Source organism: Saccopteryx bilineata, chromosome X, assembly GCF_036850765.1.
Source record: "Saccopteryx bilineata isolate mSacBil1 chromosome X, mSacBil1_pri_phased_curated, whole genome shotgun sequence".
Classification (NCBI taxonomy): domain Eukaryota; kingdom Metazoa; phylum Chordata; class Mammalia; order Chiroptera; family Emballonuridae; genus Saccopteryx; species Saccopteryx bilineata.
The window spans coordinates 143,247,446-143,263,470 of record NC_089502.1 but is presented as its reverse complement, the minus strand read 5'-3'; positions in this window follow the sequence as shown (position 1 = coordinate 143,263,470).

Genomic DNA, 16,025 nt, shown 5'->3' with positions numbered 1-16,025 from the left:
GCTTCTCTCCCCCTCCTTCTCTGCCTCTCCCCCTCCCACAGCCAGTGGCCTGATTGCTTTGAGTGTTGGCTCCGGAGACTGAGAATAGATCTGAGCACGTGCTAAAAATAACTCGGTTGAGGAGAGCATCGGCCCCAGACAGGGGTTGCCGGGTGGATCCCGGTGGGGGTACATGCAGGAGTCTGCCTCACCATCTCTCCTAAAAAGAAAATAAAAACCAATACAATGGTACATAAAGACTCCACAATAATGCAAACATTTTTAAACGCCTTTGCTTTTTATAAAAACCCAGATGTGGCAATGATTTCCAATAAACTATCTATAAATATATTATATCTATCTATCTACCTATCATCTCTCTATATTTGGGTATGTAGCATCACATTTATAATTCTCTCTCTTAAGACAGAATAAAAATGGCCACCCACACAGCACACATTCAGACTGCACACCGAAGCTGTGGAAGAGGTCTTCCTGGGCCGGCCTGCTGCTCCGTGTGCCGTCTAGTGCCGATACCGCACGGCCCGTGTAACACACGTGTTCTTACGGTATAAGAGTGCTTGGTTTCAGCTCATTATGTCGTCTAGATCCCTGTCAGCCTGAGTTCCCACGCACTGCGGTTTACGTTCGGAATAAGAAGTCAGAAAGTGCGTCTGCGTGCACAGCTGACGAAAATTCAGCCCGCCCCGGGGAGAATTAGAGAGACCCTCACGGAAGGCATCAATTTCACCTTGCTGTGCAGTGGCCGGAGTTTACCGGAGACCGGCTCTGTTTTATTTACTTGATGGATGAGTGACTCGTGGCTCTCAACCAAGGGTTTCAAGACAGCCTGGCACTTGCCACAGTCCTCACCAGATCAAGGGGCTGCCGCCTGCCCAGCCCTTGGACGGGTACGGCGATGGTCTGGCATCCTCACGCCCGTCTGACGGGGGGATAGCAAGACCCGCAGGACTGAGACAGGCGGCCTAAAAATAGGAGCGTTGGAATACGCAGCCCGCCTTCCAGAGCAGGGCTTCTAACCGTCTCCGATGACAGCCCTCTCGGCACGTCCCCTGGCACGGCGCTGCGTGCTTGTCACGGCCACTCCGGTGCCATCTGATGCTGCCAGCTCACTGCAGGGCTCCAGACACCGTGCCAAGGCAGATGCGCCTGAGAAAGGGGGTGATGTGAACACAAGTCCTGTGTGGCGAGAAACTCAACCCGATTCCACAGCAGAAAAGGGTCAATGTTTAGCGTCCTCCTTGCATTAAATCTAGGGGAGGGTGGTGGGTGTTTTCTATTATTATTATTATTTTATTTATTTTTTCTGAAGCTGGAAATGGGGAGGCAGTCTGTAGACAGACTCCAGCATGTGCCCGACTGGGATCCACCCGGCACGTCCACCAGGGGGCGATGCTCTGCCCATCTTGGGGCATCACTGTGTTGCAACCAGAGCCATTCTAGCGCCTGAGGCAGAGGGCACAGAGCCATCCTCAGCGCCCGGGCCAACTTTGCTCCAATGGGGCCTCGGCTGCAGGAGGGGAAGAGAGAGACAGAGAGGAAGGAGAGGGGGAGGGGTGGAGAAGCAGATGGGTGCCTCTCCTGTGTGCCCTGGCCGGGAATCAAACCGGGGACTTCCGCACGCCAGGCCGACGCTCTACCACTGAGCCAACCGGCCAGGGCCTATTATTATTTCTTTTTTTTTTTTTTTTTCTTTCATTTTTCTGAAGCTGGAAACAGGGAGAGACAGTCAGACAGACTCCCGCATGCGCCCGACCGGGATCCACCCGGCACGCCCACCAGGGGCGGTGCTCTGCCCCCCAGGGGGCGATGCTCTGCCCATCCTGGGTGTCGCCATATTGCGACCAGAGCCACTCTAGCGCCTGAGGCAGAGGCCACAGAGCCATGCCCAGCGCCCGGGCCATCTTGGCTCCAATGGAGCCTTGGCTGCGGGAGGGGAAAAGAGAGACAGAGAGGAAAGCACGGCGGAGGGGTGGAGAAGCAAATGGGCGCTTCTCCTATGTGCCCTGGCCGGGAATCGAACCCGGGTCCTCCGCACGCTAGGCCGACGCTCTACCGCTGAGCCAACCGGCCAGGGCTCTATTATTATTTCTTGATGCTGTAAATTCACTCTGCATATCATTCCCATCTTTGTGTTTTGCTGCAGAACGGGCGTCTTAGTTAGTCACCACTTAGAAAATGAAGTGAGTCTGTTTCAACAATGAGGCGCTGAGCGGGACTAAACACCGGCCAGCATTTACGTACGTCTGCTTAGGAAACCATGTTCCAATCAACAACCGTGTCCAAAGCAGTGACAGAACTGTCCTTGGGTTCGCAGGGATCGACGGAGAAGGTTGAGTCAGCCCTTCCACGCACGGAGCAGGGGACCAACCACGCCTGTGTGTGGTTGCCGGCTTTCTCGTGGAACAGTGAGGGCCCAGGACTCGCTGAAAGTCACGGTGACACGTGAGTGGCATGCCGCTCAGAGACACAGGGCGTGTTTACTCCGGAACCGGGACTCCCCCTCTTTTTTTTTTTTTTTTTTGTATTTTTCTGAAGCTAGGATGGGGAGAGACAGTCAGACAGACTCCCGCATGCGCCCAACCAGGATCCACCCGGCACGCCCACCAGGGGACGACGCTCTGCCCACCAGGGGGCGATGCTCTGCCCCTCTGGGGTGTTGCTCTGCCGTGATCAGAGCCACTCTAGCACCTAGGGCAGAGGCCAAGGAGCCATCCCCAGCGCCCGGCCCATCTTTGCTCCAATGGAGCCTTGGCTGCGGGAGGGGAAGAGAGAGACAGAGAGGAAGGAGAGGGGGAGGGGTGGAGAAGCAGAATGGGCGCTTCTCCTGTGTGCCCTGGCCGGGAATCGAACCCGGGACTTCTGCACGCCAGGCCGACGCTCTACCACTGAGCCAACCGGCCAGGGTGGGACTCCCCCTCTTGATCGTCCTCCGCCGTCCGTTCCTCACGACCCCCCTCTGGCAAATTCAGTGTTGTTGTGGTGGTGGTTGCTGTTTCGGAAGGCTGTGTGCATGTAACGGAACGATGGCAGAAAGGGAAATGAACCCTTGCCTTTCTGAAGAAGCTCTCAGAGTTTTTCCTGCAGTTATGTCTCTAGACCAGGGGTCTCAAACTCGCGGCCCACGGGCCACAAGCGGCCCGCCGAACAATTTTGTGCGGCCCGCAGACTAATCCACGAAGTTCAAAATATTTTGGATAAAATTAAGTAAGCCTAGGGGCCTACTTGTATTTTTCATTTCTCTAGCATCCTAGCTAGATATTAGCTTAGTTAACAGCAGTTGTGATGTGAACTACAGTTTCTGGTCCTTTTGTGACACTGAGTAAACTGCATGTAGGATTGTGCTTGTTGTACTGATTTTTTTTTTGTTGTTTTCAACTGCAGTGAGAAAAGTGTTGCGTAACAGTTGCCTTTTGTAGACCTAGTGCGGCCCGCCCAACGGCTGTGATCTTGCTCTGCGGCCCACATGCTGAGTTGAGTTTGAGACCCCTGCTCTAGACTTTGGAAACATGGTGCCTCCACCTTCAGTTGTCCTCTGTCTGCATGTCTGTCCAGCTCTGTGGGGTCACAGGGAGGAAATCAGGGACCCTTCAACTGTCACTGAACACAAGGGTGTCAAGTCCACGCCGAGGAGGGAATATGGCACCAGAGAGGCCGGGCGTCCCTCTTTCCTAGTTCTTTATGAAGTGGATCTCCTTAACCACAAAGAAACACCCTTAGCAGACGTGCCATCATCGCGCAAGACAGAGGTGAACATGAAGAGAAAGACGTCCACAGAAACAGCCCTGTCTGGACACGAGGATGCTTTGTGCTACTATGTAGTTTGAGTATCCGAAGGAGGAGACCCCTGGCTGCCCACCAGCGCCACCCACGGTCTGGTCTGAGCCCAACTCTCCTCTCTGCTGGCCGCCATCTTGAATGTCGGGTGACGTGAGAATTCAAGCTAAGTGTCCTCTCTGTCTTCTTCACAAGCCATTGGTTCTTTGGTGTCACTTCTTGAATGCTTGTGTCTCCCTGGACACAACGGCTGGAGGACTGTGCGACCAGGACATGGACCGCCCCAGATAACACACATCAACACAGAGAAGAGTTGGTCTCCTATGCGGACATGGATATGCCACTGAGAGATGTTTCCTTTCATCTTGATACTCCAGGGTGTGTCCTCCTCCCACAGTGAAGTCCGCAGGACACTGAAGACTTTCCTTAAGTCCCTCCTGGGGGTCACTGCACGGGTGGTCCAGTCTGGCTCCTCTCTGGGCTGCTGGGGGTCTCCTCCAATGGTGGGGTGCGTAGGACAGCCAACCAATAGAGCTTCCATTTCTAGTTATTTCTACCAATGTGATGAAGAGAGTAATTAACATGCACGAACTCAGGACAGCGGGCTTGATGTTGACCCTCCTCATGGCAGATGGTGTGAGCCATGTCCTCGGAGGGGAACGCAGGCTGAGGGCAGAGTGGGAGTCGTCAGCACAGCACCCACCGAGGAGCCCAGAGCGAGCCTCGTACCGAACCCCAACTTGTTTGGTCAGTAATGGGACAGATGCACCCTTCGGTCGATTTGCAGATGACTTCCCCTGAATATGACTCATCTGGTCCATACGAAACGGACATGCAGCTGAACACGGCGTTGGTAAAAGAACTCAGGACCGGGAATACTTTTCTGTACGGCAAGTCCGAGAGGGGCGTCTCCTCCTCGCTGCTCCCAGTAGAGCCTCTCCATCCCCTCTCCGTGGGGTCAGCGCAAGCCCCGCCCACAAGACCAGAGGCTCTCCAAACCCTCTCCATGAGGTCAGCCCAAGCCCCGCCCACGAGACCAGAGCCTCTCCAAACCCTCTCCATGAGGTCAGCCCAAGCCCCGCCCATAAGACCAGAGGCTCTCCCTCCCCTCTCCCTGAGGTCAGCGCAAGCCCCGCCCACAAGACCAGAGCCTCTCCATCCCCTCTCCGTGGGGTCAGCGCAAGCCCTGCCCATAAGACCAGAGGCTCTCCATCCCCTCTCCCTGAGGTCAGCACAAGCCCCGCCCACGAGACCAGAGGCTCTCCATCCCCTCTCCGTGAGGTCAGCGCAAGCCCCGCCCACGAGACCAGAGGCTCTCCATCCCCTCTCCGTGAGGTCAGCACAAGCCCCGCCCACGAGACCAGAGGCTCTCCCTCCCCTCTCCCTGAGGTCAGCGCAAGCCCCGCCCACGACACCAGAGCCTCTCCCTCCCCTCTCCCTGAGGTCAGCGCAAGCCCCGCCCACGAGACCAGAGTCTCTCCAAACCCTCTCCGTGAGGTCAGCGCAAGCCCCGCCCATAAGACCAGAGGCTCTCCATCCCCTCTCCCTGAGGTCAGCACAAGCCCCGCCCACGAGACCAGAGGCTCTCCATCCCCTCTCCGTGAGGTCAGCGCAAGCCCCGCCCACGACACCAGAGGCTCTCCATTCCCTCTCCCAGAGGTCAGCGCAAGCCCCGCCCACGAGACCAGAGGCTCTCCATTCCCTCTCCGAGAGGTCAGCGCAAGCCCCGCCCACGACACCAGAGCCTCTCCAAACCCTCTCCGTGAGGTCAGCGCAAGCCCCGCCCACGACACCAGAGGCTCTCCATTCCCTCTCCCAGAGGTCAGCGCAAGCCCCGCCCACGAGACCAGAGGCTCTCCATCCCCTCTCCCTGAGGTCAGCGCAAGCCCCGCCCACAAGACCAGACAAGCAATTGCCTGCCAGATATGCAGCTCTCAAAAGCATTATTGAAAAATGCATTTACTGGCCTGACCTGTGGTGGCGCAGTGGATAAAGCGTCAACCTGGAAACGCTGAGGTTTGCCGGTTCAAAGCCCTGAGCTTGCCTGGTCTAGGCACATATGGGAGTTGATGCTTCCTGTTCCTCCCCCCTTCTCTCTCTCTCTCACTCTCTCTCCCCTCGCTATAATGAATAAATAAAAAAAAATTTAAAAAAAAAAGAAAAATTCATTTACATACAAATACACACTTGTCAGCCGCAAACCTCTCCTGAATATATATTATGCCCTGAGATCATCCCTCATTGAATTACAAATCTCAAGTGGGATGATTATGTGTCCATACCAACGGGGGCTTACACCCTGGCTTTCTCCACAACAAGTGTGGCTTGGAGCAGTGGTCCCCAACCCCTAGGCCGCGGACTGGTATCGGTCCGTGCACCATTTGGTACCGGTCCGCAGAGAAAGAATAAATAACTTACATTATTTCTGTTTTATTTATATTTAAGTTTGAACGATGTTTTATTTTTTAAAAATGACCAGATTCTCTCTGTTACATCCATCTAAGACTCACTCTTGACACTTGTCTCGTAAGTTTAACAATTATATTTAAAAATACCAGTTTTCCCTGGCCGGATGGCTCAGCGGTAGAGTGTCGGCCTGGCGTGTGGGGGACCCGGGTTCGATTCCTGGCCAGGGCACATAGGAGAAGCGCCCATTTGCTTCTCCACCCCCCCTTCTTCCTCTCTGTCTCTCTCTTCCCCTCCCGCAGCCAAGGCTCCATTGGAGCAAAGATGGCCCGGGAGCTGGGGATGGCTCCTTGGCCTCTGCCCCAGGTGCTAGAGTGGCTCTGGTTGCGGCAGAGCGACGCCCCAGAGGGGCAGAGCATCACCCCCTGGTGGGCAGAGCGTCGCCCCTGGTGGGTGTGCCGGGTGGATCCCAGTCAGGCGCATGCGGGAGTCTGTCTGACTGTCTCTCCCCGTTTCCAGCTTCAGAAAAATACAAATAATAATAATAATAAAAATAAAATAAATAAATAAATAAAAAATAAAAATACCACAGTTTTTACGCTGGTCACATAATTTTATTTTGTGCATTTATCCATCCCACCCTAAAGGCCGGTCTGTGAACATATTTTCTGACATTAAACTGGTCTGTGGCCCAAAAAAGGTTGGGGACCACTGGCTTGGAGCATAATGACTGCATTGGACCCCAAGCTCCATTTTCCCATTTACCCGTGTCCCTGAGGGCAGGACGCCTAGGTCATTTGTACGGGGACATGTCAGCATTCCCACGTGCAACTGGACCATCACCATTGAATTTCTGCACAACTGTCCTCAGATCCTCCCCCCGTGTTTCCCACGGCTTAGTCGCTGAGCAGGGTGGTCGCCCACACAGGCACCCGAAGGCTGACAAGGCCTTGTGGGGGCAGACGCACCCCTGTGCGGGCAGCGTTCACTGGCAGGCCCGTCCGGGGGGCCAGAGCCCAGCCTTTGTTCCTGTGACTGTAGCTCCGCGCCTTTGCATCCGGGACCAGCATCAAGAAAACAACCTCTGGCCAAGTCCCAGATGCTCCGTGGGGCTGAGAGTAATGGACGACGGCCCCACAGCAAACGAGCCTGGCACACGGTGGTGGTGGTGGTGGTGGGGGGGCTGGAGGCTGCTCAACGTCCGCGTAAAAGTTCGTCACGGACGGACGGACAGATGGACATTGCAGAGACCTCACAGAGAATGCCACTGTCCCCGTGAGCCCACGATCCGGGCTCTCTCTGTAAAATGTGTGTGCGTTTAAGCGGATCCCACGTTAGGCGCTGGGTGCCAAGCCCCTTGGCAGGACTTGAGTTCTGCCCCCCACCCCCGCCCTGGCCCCCGCCCCCCAGTGCAGCTCACGCAATGTTTTCTTTGGCTTCCTGCGGGTGCCAGGGCCGTTCGGTGACTGGACGCATGCCCACGTGTTGGCGCGGGGCCTTCTGTGGGGAAATGAGACTGTTCCCAGAGGACCACGGGGCCCAGCGGCGGACACGCAAACGTGCTGAGTCTGCACCGCGTGGGCGCGGTGGGCGGGGACACAGCTGCGGGGCCGGCCGCCTTGGCTCTTACTTTCTGGCCCGGCTTCGGTCCGGTGCCCCTGCTGGGAAGCGCCGAGGCCACCACGGGCAAGTCCCACGGCTGGCGTGCAGGAAGGTGACAGCCCGGTGGGGTGGGTTCCCCGCAGCCAGACTCGCCCCCTGACGTTGGGGGTGGAGGGGGCATTGTAAACGCCCTCGATAATAAGGAGGACACCACATGGCGTCGCATCGCTGCCGGTGGAAACATGGGGGCGTCTTCTATCCACCGCGCCCTCTCCCGGGAAGGCCTTCTACAAAACACGCCCTTATTAATCCTTAACCTTCGCCTGCAGTCGACTGGAAACAATCTTACCCGTCCTCACGTGGACAAACAGTGATATTGGGCCGTTCATGCACTGCTTTTTTTCTCGTTATGTGAAATAATTACTTCCTGAGCTGTTTAGCCTCTGCGGCAGCTCATTCCATAATCGCTCCTCTCTGTGTCAGTGGAGTACAAAGAAGTCGGAAAACGTCTGCCCGTATGCATTGCCCGCTGAGTGCCTCTGCAGGCTACGGTGCAGTCTGAGTTTGCAGGCCCTGGGCGCTGGGAGACGTGCGGCTGGCCCAGCTGGGCCGGGCTCACCACGTGTGCATCATCTTCCGAACCAGCACGCTTAGTCGGAGCAAACCTGCAGAAAGGGGCTTCGTTCTAATTCTCTGCTGACAGGCTCCAGCCCAGACCTCCCCATCTGCCCTCTGATGGGCCGTTGGACAGTTGGACAGGAAGTGGATGACAAGACAGAGCAAAGTTGCGAATCTTTGCCAACCCCAGGGTGGCGAGCCGTTGCCAAGAACACTGACGTCTGTCTAAACAGAGGGTACTTTTTATTCTGGTCTTTGACTGAGTCCTCACAGGCGCGTCTCCAGAAGTTTCCCAGATTTACCCAGGAACTGGAAAGCAGGGTGTAATTCTCTGTGTAAAATAACAAAACAAAGCAAGGAGAATTTGTCCCCCACTCTCGGGATAAGGGAAGGAGGAAAGAAAAAAGGAAAAGATTCCGTAAGACAATGGGGAGGTTCCCCGTCTGCATCAGCACCCCTGTGAGCGGCCACGCCCAAGCCTTCCAGGGAGACAGGTAGGGAGGTCATAGGCAAGTTGTGAAGCCTTCCGTTCTGCGCTGAGCGGGAAACCCCGGGAGGCTGGGGGCCCCTCCAGCTGCCTGTGACAGTCAACCCAGATCTTCTAACAGCATCTGCCTTCAGGAGTGTGATACAATTAGTTGGGTATAACTCAGAGAGAAAGAGAGAGAAAGAGGAAGGGAGGGAGGGAGGGGAGAGGAAGGGAGGGGAGGGGAGGGGAGAGGGGGAAGGGAGGGGAGGAGAGGGAAGGAGGGAGGGAGGGGAGGGGGGAGGGAAGGAGGGAGGGAGGGAGGGGAGTAGAGTGGAGGGGAGGGAGGAAGGAAGGAAGGAGGGAGGGAGGGAGGAAGGAAGGAAGGAGAGAGAGAAAGAAAACAAGATAAACAGCCCTGGCTGGGTAGCTCAGTTGGTTACAGTGTCGTCCCAATATGCTAAGGTTGCAAGTTCAATCCCTGGCCAGCACACATACAGGAATCAACTAATCAATGCATAAATAAGTGGAAAACAGATAAATCTCTCTCTCTCTCTCCTTCCTCCCTAAATTTTTAAAATACTTTAGGTAAACAGGCTAGACAAACAAAAACACTGCTAGAGATGAAGTCACTGATGTGAAGGTGTCCTTGCTTATGATACATAGGTAACTATCACCCACTTAGCAGCATATGCATTTGGCATCATATACATAGTACATGAACACACATTGTATCTCACACACACACATTTACACACACACAGTTACACAGGCTCACTGGCTGACTCACAGGCTCCATGGTCCCTTGTGGAAGTAGAGCTTTGGAAACACGGTCCAGCATGCCAGGAGTTGAATGGTTCACTAGCTGCCCGGATGCCGGCCTGGTGCTCCCCTGCACTCTGGGACACTCACTAGCTGCCCGGTGCTCCCCTGCACTCTGGGACACCCACTAGCTGCCTGGTCACCGGGCTGGTGCTCCCGTCCACTCTGGGACACCCACTAGCTGCCTGGTGCTCCCCTGCACTCTGGGACACTCACTAGCTGCCTGGTCACCGGGCTGGTGCTCCCCTCCACTCTGGGACACCCACTAGCTGCCCGGTGCTCTCCTCCACTCTGGGACACCCACTAGCTGCCCGGTGCTCCCCTGCACTCTGGGACACTCACTAGCTGCCCGGTGCTCCCCTGCACTCTGGGACCCTCACTAGCTGCCCGGTGCTCCCCTGCACTCTGGGACACTCACTAGCTCCCCTCCACTCTGGGACACTCACTAGCTGCACAGGGCTCCCCTCAACTCTGGGACACTCACTAGCTGCCCGGTGCTCCCCTCCACTCTGGGACACTCACTAGCTGCCCAGTGCTCCCCTCCACTCTGGGACACTCACTAGCTCCATGGTGCTCCCCTCTACTCTGGGACACCCACTAGCTGCCCGGTGCTCCCCTGCACTCTGGGACACTCACTAGCTGCCTGGTGCTCCCCTCTACTCTGAGACACTCACTAGCTCCGTGGTGCTCCCCTCCACTCTGGGACACTCACTAGCTGCCCGGTGCTCCCCTCCACTCTGGGACACTCACTAGCTGCCCGGTGCTCCCCTCCACTCTGGGACACTCACTGGCAGCCCGGTGCTCCCCTCCACTCTGGGACACTCACTAGGTGCCCGGTGCTCCCCTCCACTCTGGGACACTCACGGGCTGCCCGGTGCTCCCGTCCACTCTGGGACACTCACCAGCTGCCCGGTGCTCCCGTCCACTCTGGGACACTCACTAGCTGCCTGGTGCTCCCCTCCACTCTGGGACACTCACTAGCTGCCCGGTGCTCCCCTGCACTCTGGGACACTCACTAGCTGCCCGGTGCTCCCCTGCACTCTGGGACCCTCACTAGCTGCCCGGTGCTCCCCTGCACTCTGGGACCCTCACTAGCTGCCCGGTGCTCCCCTGCACTCTGGGACACTCACTAGCTCCCCTCCACTCTGGGACACTCACTAGCTGCACAGTGCTCCCCTCCACTCTGGGACACTCACTAGCTGCCCGGTGCTCCCCTCCACTCTGGGACACTCACTAGCTGCCCGGTGCTCCCCTCCACTCTGGGACACTCACTAGCTGCCCGGTGCTCCCCTCCACTCTGGGACACTCACTAGCTGCCTGGTGCTCCCCTCCACTCTGGGACACTCACTAGCTGAACAGTGCTCCCCTCCACTCTGGGACACTCACTAGCTGCCCGGTGCTCCCCTCCACTCTGGGACAATCACTAGCTGCCCGGTGCTCCCCTCCACTCTGGGACACTCACTAGCTGCCCGGTGCTCCCCTCCACTCTGGGACACTCACTAGCTGCCCGGTGCTCCCCTCCACTCTGGGACACTCACTAACTGCCTGGTGCTCCCCTCCACTCTGGGACACCCACTAGCTGCCTGGTGCTCCCCTCTACTCTGGGACAGTCACTAGCTCCGTGGTGCTCCCCTCTACTCTGAGACACTCACTAGCTCCGTGGTGCTCCCCTCTACTCTGGGACACTCACTAGCTGCCCGGTGCTCCCCTCCACTCTGGGACACTCACCGGCTGCCCGGTGCTCCCCTCCACTCTGAGACACTCACTAGGTGCCCGGTGCTCCCCTCCACTCTGGGACACTCACCAGCTGCCCGGTGCTCCCATCCACTCTGGGACACTCACCAGCTGCCGGGTGCTCCCCTCCACTCTGGGACACTCACTAGCTGCCCGGTGCTCCCCTCCACTCTGGGACACTCACTGGCAGCCCGGTGCTCCCCTCCACTCTGGGACACTCACTAGGTGCCCGGTGCTCCCCTCCACTCTGGGACACTCACGAGCTGCCCGGTGCTCCCGTCCACTCTGGGACACTCACCAGCTGCCCGGTGCTCCCGTCCACTCTGGGACACTCACTAGCTGCCTGGTGCTCCCCTCCACTCTGGGACCCTCACTAGCTGCCCGGTGCTCCCCTGCACTCTGGGACCCTCACTAGCTGCCCGGTGCTCCCCTGCACTCTGGGACACTCACTAGCTCCCCTCCACTCTGGGACACTCACTAGCTGCACAGTGCTCCCCTCCACTCTGGGACACTCACTAGCTGCCCGGTGCTCCCCTCCACTCTGGGACACTCACTAGCTGCCCGGTGCTCCCCTCCACTCTGGGACACTCACTAGCTGCCCGGTGCTCCCCTCCACTCTGGGACACCCACTAACTGCCTGGTGCTCCCCTCCACTCTGGGACACTCACTAGCTCCGTGGTGCTCCCCTCTACTCTGGGACACCCACTAGCTGCCCGGTGCTCCCCTGCACTCTGGGACACTCACTAGCTGCCCGGTGCTCCCCTCTACTCTGAGACACTCACTAGCTCCGTAGTGCTCCCCTCTACTCTGGGACACTCACTAGCTGCCCGGTGCTCCCCTCCACTCTGGGACACTCACCGGCTGCCCGGTGCTCCCCTCCACTCTGAGACACTCACTAGGTGCCCGGTGCTCCCCTCCACTCTGGGACACTCACCAGCTGCCCGGTGCTCCCATCCACTCTGGGACACTCACCAGCTGCCCGGTGCTCCCCTCCACTCTGGGACACTCACCAGCTGCCCGGTGCTCCCGTCCACTCTGGGACACTCACCAGCTGCCGGGTGCTCCCCTCCACTCTGGGACACTCACCAGCTGCCCGGTGCTCCCCTCCACTCTGGGACACTCACCAGCTGCCCGGTGCTCCCCTCCACTCTGGGACACTCACTAGGTGCCCGGTGCTCCCCTCCACTCTGGGACACTCACTAGGTGCCCGGTGCTCCCCTCCACTCTGGGACACTCACTAGCTGCCCGGTGCTCCCTTGCACTCTGGGACACCCACTGGCTGCCCGGTGCTCCCCTGCACTCTGGGACACTCACTAGGTGCCCGGTGCTCCCCTCCACTCTGGGACACTCACTGGCTGCCCGGTGCTCCCCTGCACTCTGGGACACTCACTAGGTGCCCGGTGCTCCCCTCCACTCTGGGACACTCACTGGCTGCCCGGTGCTCCCCTGCACTCTGGGACACTCACTAGCTGCCCGGTGCTCCCCTCCACTCTGGGACACTCACTAGCTGCCCGGTGCTCCCCTCCACTCTGGGACACTCACTAGCTGCCCGGTGCTCCCCTCCACTCTGGGACACTCACTAGCTCCCTGGTGCTCCCCTGCACTCTGGGACACTCACTAGGTGCCCGGTGCTCCCCTGCACTCTGGGACACTCACTAGGTGCCCGGTGCTCCCCTCCACTCTGGGACACTCACTAGCTGCCCGGTGCTCCCCTGCACTCTGGGACACCCACTGGCTGCCCGGTGCTCCCCTGCACTCTGGGACACTCACTAGGTGCCCGGTGCTCCCCTCCACTCTGGGACACTCACTGGCTGCCCGGTGCTCCCCTGCACTCTGGGACACTCACTAGGTGCCCGGTGTTCCCCTCCACTCTGGGACACTCACTGGCTGCCCGGTGCTCCCCTGCACTCTGGGACACTCACTGGCTGCCCGGTGCTCCCCTGCACTCTGGGACACTCACTAGCTGCCCGGTGCTCCCCTCCACTCTGGGACACTCACCAGCTGCCCGGTGCTCCCCTCCACTCTGGGACACTCACCAGCTGCCCGGTGCTCCCCTCCACTCTGGGACACTCACCGGCTGCCCGGTGCTCCCCTCCACTCTGAGACACTCACCAGTTGCCCGGTGCTCCCCTCCACTCTGGGACACTCACCAGCTGCCCGGTGCTCCCATCCACTCTGGGACACTCACCAGCTGCCCGGTGCTCCCCTCCACTCTGGGACACTCACCAGCTGCCCGGTGCTCCCGTCCACTCTGGGACACTCACCAGCTGCCGGGTGCTCCCCTCCACTCTGGGACACTCACCAGCTGCCCGGTGCTCCCCTGCACTCTGGGACACTCACTAGGTGCCCGGTGCTCCCCTGCACTCTGGGACACTCACTAGGTGCCCGGTGCTCCCCTCCACTCTGGGACACTCACTAGCTGCTCGGTGCTCCCTTGCACTCTGGGACACCCACTGGCTGCCCGGTGCTCCCCTGCACTCTGGGACACTCACTAGGTGCCCGGTGCTCCCCTCCACTCTGGGACACTCACTGGCTGCCCGGTGCTCCCCTGCACTCTGGGACACTCACTAGGTGCCCGGTGTTCCCCTCCACTCTGGGACACTCACTGGCTGCCCGGTGCTCCCCTGCACTCTGGGACACTCACTAGCTGCCCGGTGCTCCCCTGCACTCTGGGACACTCACTAGCTGCCCGGTGCTCCCCTCCACTCTGGGACACTCACCAGCTGCCCGGTGCTCCCCTCCACTCTGGGACACTCACCAGCTGCCCGGTGCTCCCCTCCACTCTGGGACACTCACCAGCTGCCGGGTGCTCCCCTCCACTCTGGGACACTCACCAGCTGCCCGGTGCTCCCCTCCACTCTGGGACACTCACTAGCTGCCCGGTGCTCCCCTCCACTCTGGGACACTCACTAGGTGCCCGGTGCTCCCCTCCACTCTGGGACACTCACTAGGTGCCCAGTGCTCCCCTGCACTCTGGGACACTCACTAGGTGCCCGGTGCTCCCCTCCACTCTGGGACACTCACTGGCTGCCCGGTGCTCCCCTGCACTCTGGGACACTCACTAGGTGCCCGGTGCTCCCCTCCACTCTGGGACACTCACTGGCTGCCCGGTGCTCCCCTGCACTCTGGGACACTCACTAGCTGCCCGGTGCTCCCCTCCACTCTGGGACACTCACTAGCTGCCCGGTGCTCCCCTGCACTCTGGGACACTCACTAGCTGCCCGGTGCTCCCCTCCGCTCTGGGACACTCACTAGCTCCCTGGTGCTCCCCTGCACTCTGGGACACTCACTAGGTGCCCGGTGCTCCCCTGCACTCTGGGACACTCACTAGGTGCCCGGTGCTCCCCTCCACTCTGGGACACTCACTAGCTGCCCGGTGCTCCCTTGCACTCTGGGACACCCACTGGCTGCCCGGTGCTCCCCTGCACTCTGGGACACTCACTAGGTGCCCGGTGCTCCCCTCCACTCTGGGACACTCACTGGCTGCCCGGTGCTCCCCTGCACTCTGGGACACTCACTAGGTGCCCGGTGTTCCCCTCCACTCTGGGACACTCACCGGCTGCCCGGTGCTCCCCTCCACTCTGGGACACTCACCGGCTGCCCGGTGCTCCCCTCCACTCTGAGACACTCACTAGGTGCCCGGTGCTCCCCTCCACTCTGGGACACTCACCAGCTGCCCGGTGCTCCCATCCACTCTGGGATACTCACCAGCTGCCCGGTGCTCCCCTCCACTCTGGGACACTCACCAGCTGCCCGGTGCTCCCGTCCACTCTGGGACACTCACCAGCTGCCGGGTGCTCCCCTCCACTCTGGGACACTCACCAGCTGCCCGGTGCTCCCCTCCACTCTGGGACACTCACTAGCTGCCCGGTGCTCCCCTCCACTCTGGGACACTCACTAGGTGCCCGGTGCTCCCCTCCACTCTGGGACACTCACTAGGTGCCCGGTGCTCCCCTCCACTCTGGGACACTCACTAGCTGCCCGGTGCTCCCTTGCACTCTGGGACACCCACTGGCTGCCCGGTGCTCCCCTGCACTCTGGGACACTCACTAGGTGCCCGGTGCTCCCCTCCACTCTGGGACACTCACTGGCTGCCCGGTGCTCCCCTGCACTCTGGGACACTCACTAGGTGCCCGGTGCTCCCCTCCACTCTGGGACACTCACTGGCTGCCCGGTGCTCCCCTGCACTCTGGGACACTCACTAGCTGCCCGGTGCTCCCCTCCACTCTGGGACACTCACTAGCTGCCCGGTGCTCCCCTCCACTCTGGGACACTCACTAGCTGCCCGGTGCTCCCCTCCACTCTGGGACACTCACTAGCTCCCTGGTGCTCCCCTGCACTCTGGGACACTCACTAGGTGCCCGGTGCTCCCCTGCACTCTGGGACACTCACTAGGTGCCCGGTGCTCCCCTCCACTCTGGGACACTCACTAGCTGCCCGGTGCTCCCTTGCACTCTGGGACACCCACTGGCTGCCCGGTGCTCCCCTGCACTCTGGGACACTCACTAGGTGCCCGGTGCTCCCCTCCACTCTGGGACACTCACTGGCTGCCCGGTGCTCCCCTGCACTCTGGGACACTCACTGGGTGCCCGGTGTTCCC